We start from the raw sequence: 20,634 nt of genomic DNA on the forward strand, positions 1-20,634 counted from the left end.
AAGTCAAGTGCCATGAACATGCATGTTCCTGTATGGGTTTTTTTGATAGATATATGTGTAAGGTGTACAGCTACATGGGCATGGGTGACTTAATCATGTAGTAAGTAGAGAACAGGACAATGTTTCCCTAACATTTTGCAACTTGTTAAGATTGAAATAGAGGCATGGGGAAAAGATTAGACTCTCTGTAGAGATTTTCTTACCTAGACAGCTATTTCCAGAAAATTTGAAATTTTCCTTTCAGTTTCTGTTTACAGATTTTCCTATCTCTAAAGAGGAAGCGGTAGGCAAATACCAAATAAAAATTGGGAAATATCTGTTTTTAAAAATAAATGCCAAGGTAATGAGTGTCAACTTTATGCTGACATTTGTCAGGATATAAAAATATGGTGAAGAGACATTTCTGTCTGGGATATGAGGAACTGCAGGGTGGTTTTTTTTTGATTGGGTTTGGGTTTTTTTGTTAAACTGGGAAAAGGCCTAGGGCCTTTACAATATTGTTTAACAGGGTGATCTTTTCTTAAGCTTTGGTCCTGCTTTAACTTGCACAAATAACATGTTTGAAAATGGAACCAAAAGTCAAAAGCACCCTATGCAAATAAACACAAATTATACTCTCTAGAGAGTGGTCAAGAGTAGGAAAAGAACAGCAAGAACAATCATAGAGGTCTTTGTTAAGGCTTGAGGGTTGGATGGCTATAGTATTTAGGAACTGCATGAGTTCAGTTCTTAAAAAAAATTTTCCATATGCCTTTGTGTTGCTGTTTTCAAAAATTAGCATCTCTTTCTCCACCCCATCTTCTTCGAATCTGAGAAAGTTAGTCAGCTTTTAATTTTTCTTTAGCTCTTTTGACATGAAATATATTGTTTTTCTACCTTTGATCTCGTATGACTTGAAAATATATATAATCTGAATGTATATTCCATTAGCTTTTAAGTATCTGGAAGAGTGCCAAAAACGTAAGAAACTGGCCATCTTGGAGTGATAAAATAGATACAACTCAGTGGACTCTGAACCTTAATCAAGTATTAATAGTTTCTAACATTTCAGCATGTTTTATATATTTAGACATTACTCCTTGATGACAGCCTTTCTTTTTATTAATATGTCACTGCTGTAGTTTGTAGTTGTGACTTGCACATATTTGGGTGACAGTAGGAGCAAAGACTGCATTAATATTTTAGTGACCAAGCAGAAGTTTGTTCTTGTCATTTTTCGTTGATTTTCTTAAAAATCTGATTATATGTCTAATGATCAGAATAGTTCAACCCTCCTCTGTGCAGTGGAGTCTGTAGAGCCTGAATCTGCCTGCAGTCCGAGGGAGGTTTTTTCTTTTTGCCTTGATCATTTAGCAGTCTCATGCCATTTCATTACATCTTTCCAGATTAATGTTTGTGATTTTGCTTGCCTGTAAGTGTTGCCAGACTAGATATGTGTGGCGATAATGGAGGGTTTAGTATCTCCACAAGACCATACATGTTTTGTTGATTTGGGCCCTTAGAAAATTACATAGGGCCTTTAAATTCTTATTTTTGAATTGCTTCTGTCCTCCGTTTAGAGAGTCATTGAATCTTACAGATTATTTTAAATGGCACTACTAAAATCTTGAAGTAAAATCAGTATTTATTATAAGATTTAAGTTGACAATTTTCTCAAAGACATTCTTTTTAATCCTGCAGCATTGTAAGCTTATTACATTGAAATACTGAGATTCATGTGTTAATCTTATTGCTTTTTTTCCCATGAGGGGTTTCATGTTGCTTAAGTTATAACCCCCTTGGGGGATCTATGCAACCTGTTTAATCTTAAAATAATTTGAGTTCTATAAACCCTTTAAAACATTATTATTGGTAAAAGTGCATTTGGTGTTGACAGACTTGCTGAATTTAATAAAAATTCTGTGTTCCATGATAGGACACAGACCAAGAAAATTGCTATGACATATAAACAATTAACCATTTTCAAGACTTTTAAAAAGGTTAATTCATTTGCACTTAGGACTAGTAAAGCAGACTAAATGTACATCTAAACCCCAGTACTTAATATTCTTACTTGTTCAACAGGCCTTTGGAAAACCTATAATCTCTCCTAGCAGTTGGATTTATAATTTTTTTGTTAGTTGTAGTCATATGTCAAAACCATTTAACTATGGATGAAATTCTGCTAGAAAGAAGTTGCGCTGAAGAAAACAAATGCAACCATAGTTCTCTGATTTAACACTTTTCTGTTTGAAGTGTTAATATGATCATCTCAATTATATCCCATTTTATTTAGTACAGCCAAGGTTTTCAAAACTTGAGTAACAGAATTTTTGAAACGACTCAAGATTCCTTAACAATAAAGTAATTTCAAGACCAGTAAAATTTTTGAAGGGGGAAAAGTGAAAAATATTTCTGAGTTTATTCTCAACCATTGCATTTTTTTTTAAATATGCATAGTTAAAAATAGATTTGTTAACTTGTCAAATACATTATTCCAGAAAATTATTCTTGATTCTTAAGAACTTCCTAGGGGGCAGTGTTTTTGACCTTTAGTTACAGAAAAATATATTTAAAACCTGCTGGATTTTATGGAGAGGTTCTAAGGGTCTAAAATGTTGTTATGAGAAGTTTTTTTAATTGCTGTTATTATTCTTTAAATTCTATTTCTCTTTTGTCTTCAGCACTGAAGCCTCCTTAGCACTTGCACCTCCTTTTTCACCTGGAATTGCTTCCCTTGCTCATGAAATAGCTCAAACATTTGCTGTAACACAGCCTTTTAGTTTTCTTCTTTGCTTTCCTTGAATACTGTATTGACTTTAAACTTAAGAATATATGGGCCACATATGTCTCTCAAAGTGATGTTTGGTGAAAGATCTTTGATCTGAAAGGCTATGTACTAAATGCTTCATTTAAATATCATCATGACACTAACAAGCATAGGCATTCAATAATTAAACAAATAAAAATGTACTTTCTTGCTTTAGAGAACTTAAAGATATTAATACAATACAGAACAAGATGCAGTTCTTTTTGAAATGTTGACTGTCTGGACAAGCAAAATTAAAGCTTTTGGATAAAGATCAACGAGACAACAATTGTTTTGTTTAAAAAAGGTTTATTTAATTCATGTTGGTTTTCTGTAGAAATATCCTATACTTGCTACCAGAAGTGGAAACAAATTACTGTGTATCCTGTAAAACTTACTCATTGATAAAAAATGTTTTATTTTAGGGGGTGTATTTATCTAGGTTAAAACTGGAAAAAAATCATGTGTGCAGTTTATGACCCAAATCTAACATGTACAAATATGATATTGCAAGTTCATATCTTTTTTTCACTATTAGTATGATTTGGTTTTTGTTTTACTTTTCCTGATAGTATAGTATGTTTCTGTTGAAATAGGTAAAGATTACGTTTTAGACATGTGAATAGAGGTCTGTACAAGCTTGTTTGGTCTAGTATAGTTTTTTGTTTGTTTGTTTATTACTCGAAAAGCAACTGACTATTAATTAGTGCAACTTTTCATTAAGACCTCGGTAACATGAGACAAAAGATTTTTTCCTTTTGCCTGTAATTAATTTTTACATCACTATGAGAGTTCACCTGAGTATTAGCCACAATCCCCTGTATACATGGTTTTCTATTTTAAGTTACAAAATTTCATTGAGAGTATTCATCGTAGGTACAAAAGATGTAGGGAAGGTGTTAGTGATGTTGTAGGGGAGGCTTATTTGTCTGAATAAGGTATATATATTATATTAATGCAACATCAGTAAAGCCCAGAATATCACGTAATTCTGTTATTGAGGAATGACCTCTGTCTTTATTTTAAGATAGATTAAGTAATTCTAAATTTTATTTTAATTTCCAGATTTGACAAAATACTCTTTTCACAGAATATTCTGAGTTGGAAGAGACCCTCAAGGATCATTGAGTTCAGCTGTTGAGTGGCCTGTACAGGGACAGAACCCACATCCTTGGGATTATTAGTACCATGCTCTAACCAGCTGAGCTAATCACAGGTTTTCTTACCAGCAAGGAGAGTTTGGGGTATCGTTTGTTTACTTCCTTGTTTATAAGTATCTTTTGAATCCCGTTGAATCACAACAGTTTGAGTACGTATCTTCTGCATAAGGTGAGAGTGTAAGTTCCAGTTGCCATGATAATATTGTACTTGCTACCTTCTGAATTTTGGATAGATATGCTCAACAGATTTTCATTTTCTGTATGTGGTAAAAAATGAAGACGACATGGTCTGGAATATGGTGAAGATGTCTTTGGTCTTCACTGAGAAAGGCAGAAATTAACTGCTGTGCTGGGTTGGACTGAGAGACCTAGGCCAGGAGGGCAGCCTCATTCTCGGAAGTGCTGTAATATCTGTTAGCTCCAGGAATCTTCTTTAGAAGAGAAGATACGTGAATCAGTGTTGGTATTTGAAGCAGTCTGGCTTGTATTTCATTTATCATGCAAAATGGAGCTCCTTTCTGTTTAATCTGTCATGTAAAATAATCTTGTTTTTCTGAAACTCAGTTAAAAAAACCAGCAAGACTGATTGCTACCAACTACATTAAAGTTGTTCAGGCATTTTTCATTATAAGACTCTCAGTTGTAACTTTGTGACACTTTGATTATTTCAGCTTCAATTGTCCATACCAAATACTGCCTCCTGAAATGTTTTTCCTTGGGAAATCTCAGTAAAATATTAAGCTGGAGAGGTGGGCTGAGAAATGACAAATATAACTTTGTGCTATAAGCTATTAAACTCATTTAAAATATTTAAATTCTATAAGAGTTGCTGTTACTGTCACTTAAGAAAATCTCCCTTACTTATAAGGATGTGAATTTTGGTAATGACATTTTGCTTCAAATTCTATATGCTGGACGTATCTTTCTGTGGAATGCAGTGGTTTTAGTGGTACTTTGCATTCCAGAGACAAACTGAAAAGAATGTTTTTTGTGATATTTTCCTTTTAGTTTGCCTCTTCAGCAGTCAGGAAACTCTATTCTAGTCCAAAAGAACTGGAAGCAAGACAGTAGACTCATCTACTCCCTTGTTTTTTTTCCCTGCCAAATGCCTAGGAATGAGATGGAGAGTGTAAAAACCTGACTGAAGTGTAGAGGGATTTTATTTGTTTGTTTAAAAACATTATTTCTTGAAATAGTCTGTTTCAAACTGGCCGTTGCTGTGTTGAGAGCGATTTCTTCAGGATATGTGTGCAGATCGCCTTTGCTCTTTCTCTCCTTTAATGTCTGCTGGTTTGCTAGTGAATGTACTTACTACATTAAAGACTTTTCATATTTATAATAGCCATTGCAGATTTTTTTTATTAGCAACCTCTTAAGCAGTGAAATCGTTGAATTTGTGATGGAAATCTCTTTTGGTAACTTCTTCTGAATTAGTCATCTTTGTCAAACAGATTTTGGACATTTTTGCAGTGTGTGGTTGAATTCTGCCAACACAGTTTCATGAAGACATGTTGTGTGACATCTTTGATTTTTTTTTTTTTAACTTGCTGACGCAGTTGTGCCAGGAAGAAAATACAGACTGCTTTGCTAAATTGAAGTAGGCTACACTGGATGAGAATTTTCATGTCGGTCTCCTTTGGGGAAGACAGGTCTGTTTGCTTTCTGAAACTAAAATTGCAAAAGGTGTTTTAGCACAGATAAATTTAAAAGAGAAGAAAAAAATCCACTTGCACAAATTATATTGTATATTTCCAAATAATCGCAGGTTATATTCAGAAAGTACTGTGAGTAAGAAGCAAATGTATTACTTGCTATCAGAGTTTCCATTAGCGTCTGCTGGTGCTTCCAGTGCACTTCCATTTCAGTTTCCTTAGTCATAATACTGTTTGCTTCTGCAGGGTTCAACTCATGCCCTGACAAAGCTCTTCAACAGAACAGGATTATTTGTCTTCCTTGAATCACTAGTTGTTCCAAGCCTTTATTTCCTTCTTTGTACTCAAGTTCAAATGTAGACCTGACAGGAAATTATTTTCTTCTGAAAGAAGAAATGATACATTACATTTCTTACTCAACCTGCAGTGTAGTAGTAAAACTCTTACCTGGATATTTAAAATAAATATTAAAAAATAGAAACTTTAAGTATTACATGCCCTTTTTTTTTAAAATTTTCCCTACTCTTTTTACTGTTCAAGAAAAGTGTTATCCAGGATTTTTTTAAAGATGTTTTATTTATTTATTTATTTTCCATCAGTTTAATTTTTCTAGTGTTGAAAAATTCAATGGCTGTTCCTAATTTTTTCCTTTTTTAAATTTTATACTTAATTATGTCAGAAAATGGGTTTGAGGAATTAGAGGAATAATCCTATAAATTTTTACATATTTCTTAGCAGTTTCTATGTGTGCTCCATGGTTCTCTCTTCTTTTGTTCGTTTTCCTTATTCCTGTTCTCTCTTTTGTAATAATGCATTAACAAGCCAAATTGAGTTTTAAGTCTTTGACCCTCTTAACATTTCTGTGAAATGATAATGTTCTGTTTCAACTGTAATCATAAGCAGAATATAGTGTTTTAAAAGAGCTTTCTCTACGTCATCTTCATTGCAGTATCATTGTTAAAATGTACATCAGCTTTCAGATAAAATATAGATATTATAAAGCCTGTAATTATCACTCATTTCAGCATTATGACTCTGTATAATCTTGTGTAGCTTCCTCTTTTGTTAATAAACAACAATGGATTGTTGTTCACAGAATGTGAAGAGAGTGATACAAATGACTTCCTTAACAAAATTATGAAAACTGCAATACATTTTCATGTTTTACAGGTCATGGGCAAAAAGTTGGGATATTATTTGTGTGTTATAAGAGATTTCAGTAAGATGCTTAATCTAGATGAAAGATGTATAAAATATTATGTGAACTCTGAGATGCATTAGGTGACAAAATTTAATAGGAAATCTAAAAGTGCATGTTATCTGGAGATTATAATTGCTTTTCATATATGTTCCATCTATTCTCATCCAAGTTAGTTTTAATACAGAAAGGGTTCTTTTGTCATATGATTACCCTACATCCATTTCTTTGATTCCTGTTGTATAGACCAGCTCACCAGTTAGAAATTATTTACCGAGGCTGTCTTGTGGCCTCAGAGAGCCTTGAGAGCCTCTGAGAATCCAGAAGCATTTGTTTGTGGTGGTTCTTCACATATGTGACTCTAATGGGGAAGTACTGGAGGGAAAATGAGACTTTGTGGTTGCAGAATTTAAATGTCCTGGTCTTGTCATATGTTGATATTGCACTCAATATTGCACTCCAGTGTTGATATTGGAACTCAGTAAGAAAGAAGATAGTTTACTTATTTATGCACTCAATTCTGTTGTTTTAAAGGCTATATAAACTACCTGGCCCATCTATACTATGCTAATGGCCATTTAAGTTTACCTTGGAAGGTGCATTTGGCTCTAATGCATCAGAAGTGCTGGGTAACCTGGAGTTTCTATTAGTGTTGCAGGAACACCATTAGTTCAGCTAATTTGCTGAAGCCTGTTAACAGTTTGTGAATCAAGGGATTCTGCCTAATATGATGTCCTACAGGTCTGAAATGTCATCTTATATTTGCATACCTTTTAATCATAAGCAATGGGAAATTTCCTTACAAAATATTAAAATCTGTACTTTCTAGTCAAGGCTGATCTAGCAGAAAGAAGTTCTTCATGCCTGTCCTGCCTAGGCTAACACATGTTACTTCAGAAGTGTTAGTCTGTAAAAGCTGTATTGAGTAATTTTTTGTGTTGGAAGAAAGATCAAGAATTATTTGGCACAATATTTTTCTGGAAGTAGGTACAAAGAATGATATGGTAACATATATTCTTTAAAGTTAGTTCTGTTCTGGGGATTAGAATTTTTCCATTTTTCAGAAAGATGGGCATGCTAGAGGAGCACTTACAGGAAAATATCTTGCATTGTTGAGATGGACTGTTGATTTGTCACTAGAAAATGGGTAATGATTTGACTGCTCAAAGTTTTGTATTTGAGAAGAGAGGTTTCAAGCATGTATTTATGTCTTCAGAAATCTTTGATTAGCTTCTGGCATTTTACAATTAAAGGGGTGTTTTCCACATTCTGCTGCCCACTTTAACATCTTCCCTCCTTGTTTTTCTCTTTTCTATATTGAGCTTCTATTTCCTGTCATTCTGTCTTTCAGATACAAAATCATATAAGTTTGATAGTTGATTTTTAATAGGGATTACAACACAAATATCAGGAGAAACATTTTTACAGGAAGCATAATGCTGGAAATCCTCTTTTATTTTTTGGGACCATGTATCTCCTGTAAAATGAAGCTACTAACACAGGAGTATGTCAGCCTTTTCTGGAAGGAATACTGTGGAGAGCTAAGCTGTTTTACAAGCAACCCTTATTAAGAACTGCACTGCACAGGAACGATCAGTTTCAAGGACACCATTGACATTATATCCATCTCATCATAGGAGCAAAAATCTGAATAAAGGGACTTTCTTTGTACAACTGAAAATATTTGTCAGGAATTGTGATCTTTTCTAGAGAAGATCACTGTACTAAAAATATTTTATTACTCAGAAACTACACTCTTATTGACTTCAATAGAAGTCAATAATTTCTGTATAATTCTAGTTTTCCATTCTAGGCATCTTTTAAATATTTTTAAGGCCAGGTGGTGTGAGTAATACGTGTATTTTACGTTTGTTTTCCAACCTGACTAGTCAAACATAACACACATTTTTAATATAAACGGTGAGCATTAGTTCTAAACCCCAGAGTATCATCCCTGCTTTCCTCCATCTCCTGTGCATTAAAAAGGTAATAAGCATATTTGCAGCTATTTCAAGGGAGACAGTGGTCTATAAAGCTCCAGAAACAAGTTTGGGGCAGTTTAGCTACTGAGAATGTATTTGTTTCTAGTGAGGCACCATCATGTTATTCAGTCCACCATAAAATTTTAAAAACAATTTTAATTTACTTTACATGCCTTGTGTAGATTATCTTTTTGTTAAATTCTGGCTTCATGTTTCAAGGGTTTGGATGTCCTCATCTTCAGATCACAAAGATGATGTATTCAGAGAGCTGGGTTTCAGATTGTTTTGTTTCATGGACTTGGTTCTGGATTTCGTGGTTGTTGGTGTGGAAATAGTTTGAACAGAATGACACAGCCAAAGGTTGCATTTATGGTTAAAAATTGGTTTTGGTATAAAAAGCTCTGCATTGAGGATTAACTTAATGACTTTCAACCCTGTGTTTTGTGTTTATGTTTCATCTGAATTTGTTGGCAAGACTGTAATATGCTTTAATACTTCCCCTGTACCATTGCATGAGATCTGAAATTTAATAAAGCAGTTCTCTGTCTGGCATAGACTCTGTTTTGTATTCCTTAACACTCTCTTTGCTACTGTAGATCAGTATTGCAAAGTTGAGAAGAGCAATATTTGCTGTTGCTAACTATGCACTCTATCATTCTAACCATTATACAAATACTTAAATACTCTAATTTTGGTGGGATTTTTACTTGTGGTGTTTTTGGGTTTTTTTGTTGTTGTTGTTGTTTTGTTTTGTTGTTGCAGCAATCCAGGAAATACAATGTAGGCTTAGAGTTGGAAACTTCATGTTATGAAATTTTTTTTATTTACGTCTAAGCTGCTGCAAAGAGCTGTACTATTTTGTCCTTAAGAAGAGATAATAACTTTTTATCTTTCTAATGATAATATTTGTAAGTCAAACGATAATTTGAAAGAACCTTGGAGAAACATGAGATTTTAAGCAGAAGAAGAAAATGATGGAGTTTGTCTCTACTTGTATCTATCAAACAAAACAAATACTATGGTAGTTTCATTTCGGTTTCTTCGAGCTTGTGATGTGGAACAAGCTCTTCTGTTCAATTTTTTACTACCTTTCCTGTACCACGCTTTTTCTATTGTGATGTGTTAATTAGCTACATAACAGCACAGAAAGTTAGCCATGGTGTGCTCAGAAATAGGTTGTCACTTAATGACAATTAGATATTAGGGAGAGCTGGGAAAGTTAGGAGTTTCAATTCTTGCTTAAGTATCAGGGAAAGGAGGAAGACTGTCTGTCCTGCAGAGCAGTAAATGATGCATCCTCCTAGAGAGAAAGAACTGCAGCAGTGGACTCCTGGCTTTCTAAGAGAACATTTTGAACAGCAAAATGAATAGATGTGTTGCTGTTAGACTTTGAGGGCCGCTAAATCTGGACATTTTTTGTTGTTACACTAAAAAAAAAATCCATCAGCAGAACAGGTTTGCTTCTCAACTGCCTATTTAATGCTCTCAGCTGTTCTTTCCAGTTTTTAGATATCTCTGAGTAGTTGGTTTTCTCCTTGAAGCAGTATTTCTCACAAACCCGTTGCTCTGTTACTACTCATTGGAAAGTTGCACGAGAGAAACAATTGGAAATTATGCTGAATATTACTTTCATTGCTCCACACTATGTGTTCTGTAGTTAAAATTTTACCTGTGTGTACTTTGCCTGAATATGACTGTAATTTACAACAGTTCACTCCTTGTAGTGAGGTTTGCAATGGAAATAATTTTATAAACGGATTGCAAGGTGAACAGAGAAGTTGGGGGAAGGTATTGTAATTATGTTTGAAAGTCCTTAACCAGTTTTCTTCTTTGACATAATTCTTCTGATAGTTTCTTCTAGTGCTTCTGCTTCAGGGAGTTCACTTCTTTGTTTTCTGATGGAAGATTAAAAAAGGTTGAATAAGGTGCTGAAGGCAGTGAAATTAAAAGGTTTTCTTAGTAATGAATGTATCTATTAATAGAAATAAGCTTCAAAATACCAGTAAACAGTGCAGCACATGGTATAACATTATCTTTTAAATCAGTGGAAGTTTAGATACAGAATATGTCATTGCCCTAATAGTAAAAAAACTTCTTTCTGTTATTACTATTATTACTATTACAGTTTTTTTCTAAAAATTCACTTTTAATGCTTAATTTCATAGTCTATGTAAATATTTTCATCATAAGGAGGTGAGTTATGTTCTACTCATGGTGATTTTACATTTTAATGTGTCAATATGGGTGCACCAAATCCATTGTTTATTTTGGTGTAATTAAGAAGATATCTAATAGGATGTAGCCTTTAGACCAGGTTTAAACTGGCATAACAATTTGTTATCTTTAAAAAAAGAAAGTTCAAAAGATGTATTTATTTCTAACTGAAAAAGAGCTTTTAGTTGCAATATGTTTTAAGAAGAACTGTAGGTCTCATTTCAGTAACGTAATGATTCAGAATTCAGATTAGATTAGGGGAGCTGCCTGTGTTTTGGGAGGGTCATGTCTTAGCAAATCTGTGCAGCAGAGGCAAGGGCTAGCTAGTTCTCTCGTTTACACATACAGTCTTTTGTCCCAAAAATCCCCAAACCAAAAACATGCACTTTACCAAGAGTAATGTACTGTACAGAATGGATCTGACTTGGACCTGATAAAACCATAGATGTCATTTGAGGATATGAAATTTGATCATAATGTCTGGGTGTATAGCTACTGGGTCTGTAGTTTCCATGATGCTATTTCCTTGTAATCACTTAATCATATTTTAGTGAGAAATTACCATGCCAGTTGAGGTGAAAAAGAGGAACAGATAAAATAATTCAGACTACTTTAACACTAAGGGTTTTCTCCTAGATAAGACTGTGAAATACACATAATGCAGACTGTTTTATTCTGCATATTGATGTTCTGTGTATTGTGTCTGTTATTTTCCGAATCAAATGCTTTGACAAATACTTTGATGTGATGCATCATCTTTCTTAAGTCAATATGAAGCATAGAGTTGATCTCCTTGGGATATGCACCCTCACTTTGTCTAGTTTTTTGCCAGTTACCTATTTTTTCTTCTTCCTAGTTGATCAGCTGTATGTTGCCAGTGAACCAAACAGACTGTGCCATCCGTTTCCTTGCCTAGTAACTCCCTTGATATTCTTCTAAGTAATGTTCTCTAAGTAAAAAGTGACTCAGCATACACTAGCTGTGACTGCTGAGACATTTATGGAAATGTCCACAAGTTAAATAACTCATATTTCATGGATGTCACCACAGTAGATTACTTAAGCAGCAATTTTGTGCTGTGCTGAGCTGATGTACTGGCAACCTGCTGCCATAAAGGATGTTCAGTACTTCTTGCCTGAAGAATTAGTAGGTTTAAGACTGCTCCTCTTATTTCTATATGTAGAACCACTCTTGGTCGCATCTGCCAGTGGCACACCCCTGCTGTGGCTGCATCATCACTGTATCCTAGGAGAGCAGCAGGCCTGCACAGCTGGAGACAAGGAAGACTAGAGGTGAGGCTGCTCTTTTTTGGCATTACTCAGCCTTGTCCATATTCAAACTCCAGGCTCAGACAATGAGTTAAAACAAGAATACAAGAGGAAACAAGATGGCATATTTTTCTCAGAAGCTTCTGTGGGTCTATGAAACAGCAATCTGGTTTTCAACAGAAGTGCTGACTAAAGGTTTTGCACCTTTCCTACCCCTTCCTGTACTTGCACAGGATTCTGAATCATGCCACACAACTGTTAACTGCTGGTGAACAGAGTTAAGAAGCTCATCAGGCTCTGATGGAAGATTGTTCTTACTCTCTCTCCTTAGGATCTCTCCTTTGTCTTCAAGGATTATGTGTACATAGTAAGAGCTTTGCTGGCATGAAGAGCAATACTACTCAAAGTATATGGAAAGTTTGAAACTATTTAAAGATCATTATAAAAAAATGCAAATAAAACACTACAATAAATGACTACTTGCTGATAGGATAGGATGTTTTGGGTAAGTGCTGCTTGCATCTTACAGTTAGGACTCACTAATTATGATAAGTTATGGGCATTGTTATAAAATTATATATAACTCTGCATAATAAAAACTGATACAATACTTGTATCTTGAAAAAATATGCAAAACTGAATGATGGTCACCTCAAAAACAGGAGCAGAGACAAGGCAGAGGTGTTTAGCGCTTTCTTTGCCTCTGTCTTCAACATGGGTGATGACAGACCAAGGGGGTCTCAGTGCCCTGAGCTGGAGGGCCATGACTGTGAGAATGGGTCAACTCCCAGTTGACCCTGAACTTGTGTAGAATCTGCTGCTGCAGCTGGATCCCTACAGATCTATAGGGCCTCATGGGGTTAATACGAGAATCCTGAAAGAGCTGCTGATGTCGTCTCAAAACCTCTCTCAATGATTTTTGAATGGTCTTGGGAGTCCAGAGAGGTCCCAGCCGACTGGAAGCTGGCAAACATTCTCTCCATTTTCAAGAAGAGCAAGAGCGAGGATCACGGAAACTACAGGCCTGTCAGTCTCATTTCAGAGCCTATTAAAATAATGGAGAAGATTATTCTGGTAGGTATTGAAAAAACATCTGGAGGACAATGTAGCCATCCGTCACAGCCAGCATGTCTTCATGAGAGGAAAGCCCTACTTGTTGGACCTGATTTCCTTCTACAACGGGTTAACCCATGTAACTGATCTAGGAAAGCCAGTAGATGTCATCTTTTTGGACTTCAGCAAATCTTTTGATACTGTCTCTTACAGTATCCTTCTAGACAAAATGTCCAGCACACAGCTGAATAACTGTGTTATGCCATGGGTGAGCAACTGGCTCACAGGTCGGGCACAGAATTACGGTGAATGGAGTAACATCAGTCTGGTGACTGGTTGCTAGTGGGGTTCTGCAGGGCTCCATCCTTGGTCCAGTTCTCTTCAACATCTTCGCTAACAACCTGGATGCAGGACTAAGGAATTCTAAGTAATTTTACCAATGGCACTAAATTGGGAGGAGCTGTCAACTCCCTCTAGGGCAGAGAGGCCCTGAAGTGAGACCTTGACAAATTAGAGGGCTGGGCAATCACCAACGATATGAAGTTCAACAAGGGAAAGTGCCGGAATCTGCACCTGGGGTGGGGCAACCTTGGTTGTGTATATAGACTGAGGAATGAGGGGTTGGAGACCATCACTGTCTAAAGGCACCTGGGGGGCCTGGTCAATGGCAAGTTGAATATGAGTCAGCAGTGCCCTGGCAGCCAGGAGGGCCAACCCTGTCCTGGGGGGCACCCAGAGCATAGTTGAGCATTAGAACAGGCTCCCCAAGAAGTGGTCACAGCATCAAGCCTGAGTTCAAGAAGTATTTGGACAATGCTCTCAGGTACATGCTGTGACTCTTGGGCTGTCCTGTGTAGGGCAGCAGTTGTACTCAATGATCTCAATGGGTCCCTTCCAACTCAGCATATTATATGATTCTCTGAAATGTGTTACATAGTAATATGGCAGCTTCCTTTTAATTATTGTTGCCTGAGGCTAAGTTTAACTGCTTTAAAATGATGAAAAGTTATGTTGTATTTATGCTTTTTAAGTTGAAAACTGAAATCCCTGCATTTTTCAATGTAGAAAAGCCTTGGAGCGGTGGTTTCCAGCTTTCTGTCCCCCTGGGATTTACGCCTTTCCCTGATCCTTATGCATTTCTTGGTGAACTTCAAATTTGTCCACTTTAATTGTGGTAGCAGAGTTCCTTCTGGATAAAAAGCCAGTTTAGAGCTCAAAAGGACTAAATGAACTTCTATGATGTATCAAAAGAATGTAAACATATCTCATCTGTAGCAAGAAAATACAATAACAAAGTTAAATAAATCTGCCCATAGTAGTACGATTACAGTATTGCATGTTGAATCAAAATACATTTATGTAGTACCTATATGCTAGAAAGTAAACAGAAACTTTTTTTTCCTTATTCCAAGTTTTCTTGATGTCATGACACTTTCACAGAAAGAAAATCTTCAGCCTTATTTATTTTTCACATTTTCCTAGCAAATAAAGCAGCAAGACCTAATTACATTGTGATGGTGTAAAAGGACAACAGATATGCTTGAATGGTTCTTTTTACTAAATGTTCAACAGCAAGTTAACTTTTAACAGAGGGAGAGCAATAGATTCCACTGTTCAAAAGTAAAGTTTGTATGAAATGGGTGTTTAGTGAATATCTTGTGATCTTATTGAAGAACATTGGCTGAGAACCCTGGAGACAGAGGGATGATATATGACAGAAGGATTATGACTCCAACTATGAGTGTTAGCAATGTCATTCCTTTTGTGTCAGATTTTTCAAGGTAAAAGATTTGTATCAGAGGATAGTAAAAGAAGATTATGCTTCTGCAGGCTTGTTATTTGTCATATTAAATTTGCCATAATCGAGTTTGACAGGCTTCTCTTTATTTTTTCCAGCAGACAATATTATTGTTGAAGATTAGTCAGATGCCTTCCGTCCATTCCCTGCCTCACATGCTATGTCATGCAAGCTTTGAAACACTTAGCCCATAATTTAAATGAATGATTAATTTGGCAAGCATAATGGAAGGCACACATACTGTCCTTCAATTGCACAAACCCATTATGGAGCTTTGTTACATCAGCTTCTATCTTCCAGAGGGAAAAGTCAGAGGATTTACTTACAAGGGCTGTGTAACTCTGGATAGAACCAGTAAACGTTTCTGTAGCTGCTATCAAGTAAGGCAGAGGTTAGAGATGGAGCTGAGAGAACAACCATATGAAAACTTTGGAGATATTATTTTCAAACAAACTACCACGAAAGACATTCTTGTCGAGCTGTACAAACTGACTACTGAAAAGGAAAAACTGTTATCCAGTGTTTTGAGATCACATCATGTTCCGGACCTTAAGACAGGACGTCAGGAGGGAAAGCGACAGGATGTTTCTGGAGTCACGAAACTTAAAGGTGATAATTACTCTAGTCTTACACATCAGCAGGAATTCTTTCTGGATTCCACAACAAGAGACAATTTGAATCATAAAAAAATGAGGAAATACAGAAGGAAAGAGAGTTTTGAAGAATTCAGACACCGGAAAGGGGGAAAAAAGATACATGAACATCTTTATTTACTGAGTGCACAAGACACGCAACAGGAAACTAAGAAGATGCTCTCCACAAGGTTTCCTACCAGGAGTTATCCCAGTTCCTTTTCTGCCTCCAATTGGCTAACAGTAAAAGGTAAGGAAAATTTGCCAGTAGACAGTAGAATACAACCAGAAAGGTGTATTCTCGGGAGCAACAAAGCTGTGAAACTGGATGCTGACTTACCAAGTTCTGGCTCCAAAGACAGAAACGATGTGGTCACAGTTGAACCAGTGGATAATGGAGAATGCATTCCCGAAGTTGCAAAGGTGCAACAGAGTAGCACTTCAGTGAAGCCATCTCACTACAGTCTATCTAATAAACTTGAGACATTAAGTAAACCAGCTGCTGCTAAAAGCTTGAAAGGTAGCAAGTATGCTGAGCCAATATGCAAGGAGAAACCAGGAATCACAGCTGTTGGTGAAATACAGGATTTAGATGCTTGTATTAAAAAAGTTACCAAACTCCCTGCAGAGTCTTTATCTGATTTTCACAGAGAGAAAGAAACCATTCCTCCTGTTCTCACAACAGTACATAATAAGTTTATATCAAGAACTGATGTATGCTCTGTAGATGAAGCTGCTGGAGACTGTAATAACACTGTGCTGCAGGAGGAGGAAGACGGCTCTGGTTTGCAGTACAAAGCAGAGAGAGTGCACATTACTGATGAGTCACACAACCTTGTGGGAGCAGTCAATAAAGCTCTTCTGAAAGTTATACGGAGCGACAGTTTAGATGAAGCTGCAGAATGGAAGAGACTGCAACAAATTACAAGAGCAGACAGAAACCTGCCGGGCTCTCTATATGAGAAAAGAACCACGGTATCCCGGGGAAACAGCAAGCATTTATTTTTGAACCTGCCTATAAATGAAAGTCTTGATATTTCTCAGACAAGTAATAATCTTAAACTGGAAGAGAAAAGGCTGCATTCACCCCCTTTAGCAGCAGTGAGTAATGTTTTTAGTAGTTCATATCCACTATCTAATACACACAAACAAATGTCACCTGTTCCTTCTCCGTTATCTTCAAGACTGCCTAGCCCACAGCTGCATCATCGGATTCTCCCGTTACCAACACAGAACACCGAGGACGAATCTACGTTCAGTGACTATGGCTGTGGAAGACATGGTGCTATAAACTTCTCTTTCAGTGATCTGGAGCCACAGTTTTATCTGAAGTTTTCTGAACCTGGAGAATTGGGATTTGCCAACAGACAACAGGGCTCACTTCAGAATGCAACTGCAGAGCGTTTTGAAAAGCGTGCTGTGCAAGAAAAATTAACTACTCAGACACAGCAGAATTTCTGTCCAGGTCAGTCTTATTTCATAAATCTTTAATAGAATCAACCAACCATGAAAGTGTTGTAGTGTTTGGTTTTGGTTTTTTTTTTTTTAATACTAGCCTTTAATAATAAATATGTTTGCAATTAAAGTATTTCTCACTACTTAAGGAGTGAAAATTGTTGAAATTTTTAAACAAATGTTACAACTATATAAGAGTTCCTTGGAGATACATTTTTATGTCAGCTTATATTTCAGTCCTGTTGTTACTGAATGACCTCTTAACCAAAGTTAATGAAAGATTTTTCTATATAAAATGAAAAAAGTTTACATGTTTATTTACCTGATTTTCCTGTGCTGTGTTCTGGTCTGTCAAAATGTTATGGTAACTGATTATCCAAAATGTTCTTTTTAGCTTGTTTAGCTTAACTGATAGAATGTTGTCTGAACAATATTCTAATATTTAACTAATTTACATTGCCTTGAGTATAGGACTCGTACTTTGACCATTTAAATACAAAAGGTTGATGCAAATTCTGTAACAAAAGGCTTGTTTTAAAAATGATTGCATGCAGGAATCATGTTACAATGTATTTGAGTGCAGTGCATGGGTTTATTTATAAATATATCCTGTGATTATAAAAATGCATAAATATATGACATACTGAATACTTTGTTAGCTAGAACATCAACATCTATATCCTTTTTTTCATCCTCAAGAAAAGAGCTGGATGACCTAATTCTGCAGTGGTGTAGGTGTGGTTCAGATTGGCCCCTGTGTGTTATAGGGAGGGCTGACAGTGCAAAGTGACATGAAAGGGAGATTCCAAAAGAGGAGGTGTGTAGGGATATGAAACCATTACCTTAGCCAGAGGGTGTTGAATACTACCTATGAGGCTTGCATTTATGACTGGTACTTCTAGAAGTAGCTTTAGTCCCATTCAAGACTAAATCAAGTTTAGAGTGTTGTTTGATGAATCGACAAAGCTGATGCAAACACTAAGTGGCAGCAGAAAAGATGAGTGCTGTGCTCTCATTCTTCCATTACTTTCTTGGTTCTTGTTGTGCTCTGCTGTCCTAGGCCTCTCATTGCTGCTTGTACTCATCATACCTTTTGGTGAGCTGGTTTATCTGACAAGACTAGCAATTTCACCCTTTTATAAGACTAAAGTAGCACAGCCAATCTTTTTCTCCCTGTTTTATGTTAGTATTTTTTAAATTAGAGTAATATTTAGAATTGTTAGATGTGGAACTGTACCTGTTGTGCTGTAATCTAGTACTGTGTTTGCCTGAGACAGCGTTAATTTTCTTTATAGTAGCTTGTATGGTGCTGTTTTTTGGATTTGTGATGAAAACAGTGTTGAGAGCACAGGGATGTTCTAGCTTGTGCTGAGCAGTGTTTGCACAGCATCAGTCTCTGTTTTCCACTCTGCATCCCCCCAATGAATAGACTAGGGGCTTCACAATAGGCTGGGAGGGAACACACCCAGACAGATGACCCAGAATAACTAAAGAGAAATTCCCTGACATATAATGTCATGCTCAGGAAAAAAGCAGAAAGAGGGGGCTTTGGAGGGGTTAGTCTTAGTCATCTTTTGCTTGGGATTTGGCAGGGCATCAGTCTATCTATGGGAGGCGGTGAGTGATTGCTTTAGTATCACTTGTTTCATTTCTTTTCTTTCCTCTTCTTCCACTTATCCTTCATTTATTAAACAGTTTTGTTTGTTTTATCTTGACCCCTGAGTTGTTGGGTTTTTTTTCCATGCCTCTTTCCCTTGTCCCACCTAGAATTGGAGTGAGTGAGTGAGCCACTGTGTGGTGCTTATGTGCTCTCTGGGGTTAACCCACAATAGCTTTACAAGAAACAAAATAAGACACATACATACAAATGGCATCTGTTGGCTGAAAATCCTGGCTATTAAACAGAAACATCTTTGTGGAGAGTAGAAAAGCAGACAAATCAGATCTTAGTTCTTGTTTACAGTTACCTTACAACATTAATATAGATAAAAAAAATCACAGCAACTTTCTGAAAGATGTAATGCTATTCTGTTGGGGTTTTTGTTCAGGGTTTTTTTTTCATTTTCAAGTATGATTGTATGCCAGCATTATTACTGGTGTGTCAGAAAATCTGTGACTTTAAGGAAAAATTTCTTACTTTGCTGGCATATATAACACTGTAGGTATGTCTCTGGATCTGGGATGACTTTCCATTTTCTTCTGAACCAGGGGTGGAATCATTTATATTGACAGAGCATTTGGAGTACTTCTCTTCTGTAAACTGACATGAGTAATAACTAACAAACTATAGTTCAGTGAGACAAATGATGTATCTCCAAATTTAGTCAATGTAAGTGATATTAAGATTTACAGTTATAAACTTGCACTCCAGGTTATGGAGAATTTTGGTTCACTTTTTATCAGTCAGATTGATTGAAAGATTTGTTTCATGGCAAAAATGCTGATCTTATGAATGGCTTTTCAAAGGTCTATTGCTGTCACAGTATGCACTACTTATTTCTGCAAAACTTTCAGAGTCTTTAGTTACTTATGTAACTTTGTATTTGGAAAATGCCATGAATTAGTTAAATATTCTAATTTATTAGTTTAAATAACAAATTGGACTCATACAGCTCTACACATAGTTTTAATTCTCTTTTCTGATTGTTTTAAAATCATAATTCTTCACACTTTTTCTTGATAATTGGAGAATATTCCTGCAGTCAAAATTGAAACATTTAGCTAAGGCAGAGTACCCTTACTTCTGTACTTCCACTTTTTCTGAAGTTCAGTTTCTTTATAGATATATAGATACAAATTTATGGCACATATCTTGTAGTTTCATTGCACAGAGTTCTATCAGGAATTCATTTAAAAGTACAGGTTTTGGGATCTTCCTGTTGAAGTGCAACTGTCGGCCATGGGAAGGGACCACAGCTTTCATCTTAGCGAGTTAACTGAGAATAATTTATAGTTCAACAATAATTATTTAGCAATTTTCTCTGTAGGCAGGACTGGGAATTAACATACCTATATTTGCATGTAATAGTTTCATTTGAATTATCAAAATTCTAAGTAAAAGCTTTAGAATAACTCAAGGCTTTCAAGAAATAAACTGCTCTGCAAAACCAGAAGTACAAACACTAAAATTTCTCATAAAAAAGACATTTATTAAATTGTCAGAAACATACTTTCTGCATTTGTGTATGAAGTTCTTCCTACTCTAACATAAAATACATTATACTTTTGTAGCCCTGGAGAAGCCAAGCTTGGTTTTGAAATGATCTTCAATATACCTGAATATCTGCCTCAGGGAAAGATTTTTCTGAGACCTTTTAGTTCCTGACAATGCTTCTCTCTCAAGTTGTTCACAGTGGTAGAAAAAAATAGGGAGAAAATTTTCAGAATTGTTAAATTAATAAAGAATGACACCAATATGCTCTTTTACTAAGTAT

The sequence above is a fragment of the Pipra filicauda genome, unplaced genomic scaffold, assembly GCF_003945595.2.
Source record: "Pipra filicauda isolate LSUMZ 115617 unplaced genomic scaffold, ASM394559v2 scaffold145_size1923396_pilon, whole genome shotgun sequence".
Taxonomy (NCBI): Eukaryota; Metazoa; Chordata; class Aves; order Passeriformes; family Pipridae; genus Pipra; species Pipra filicauda.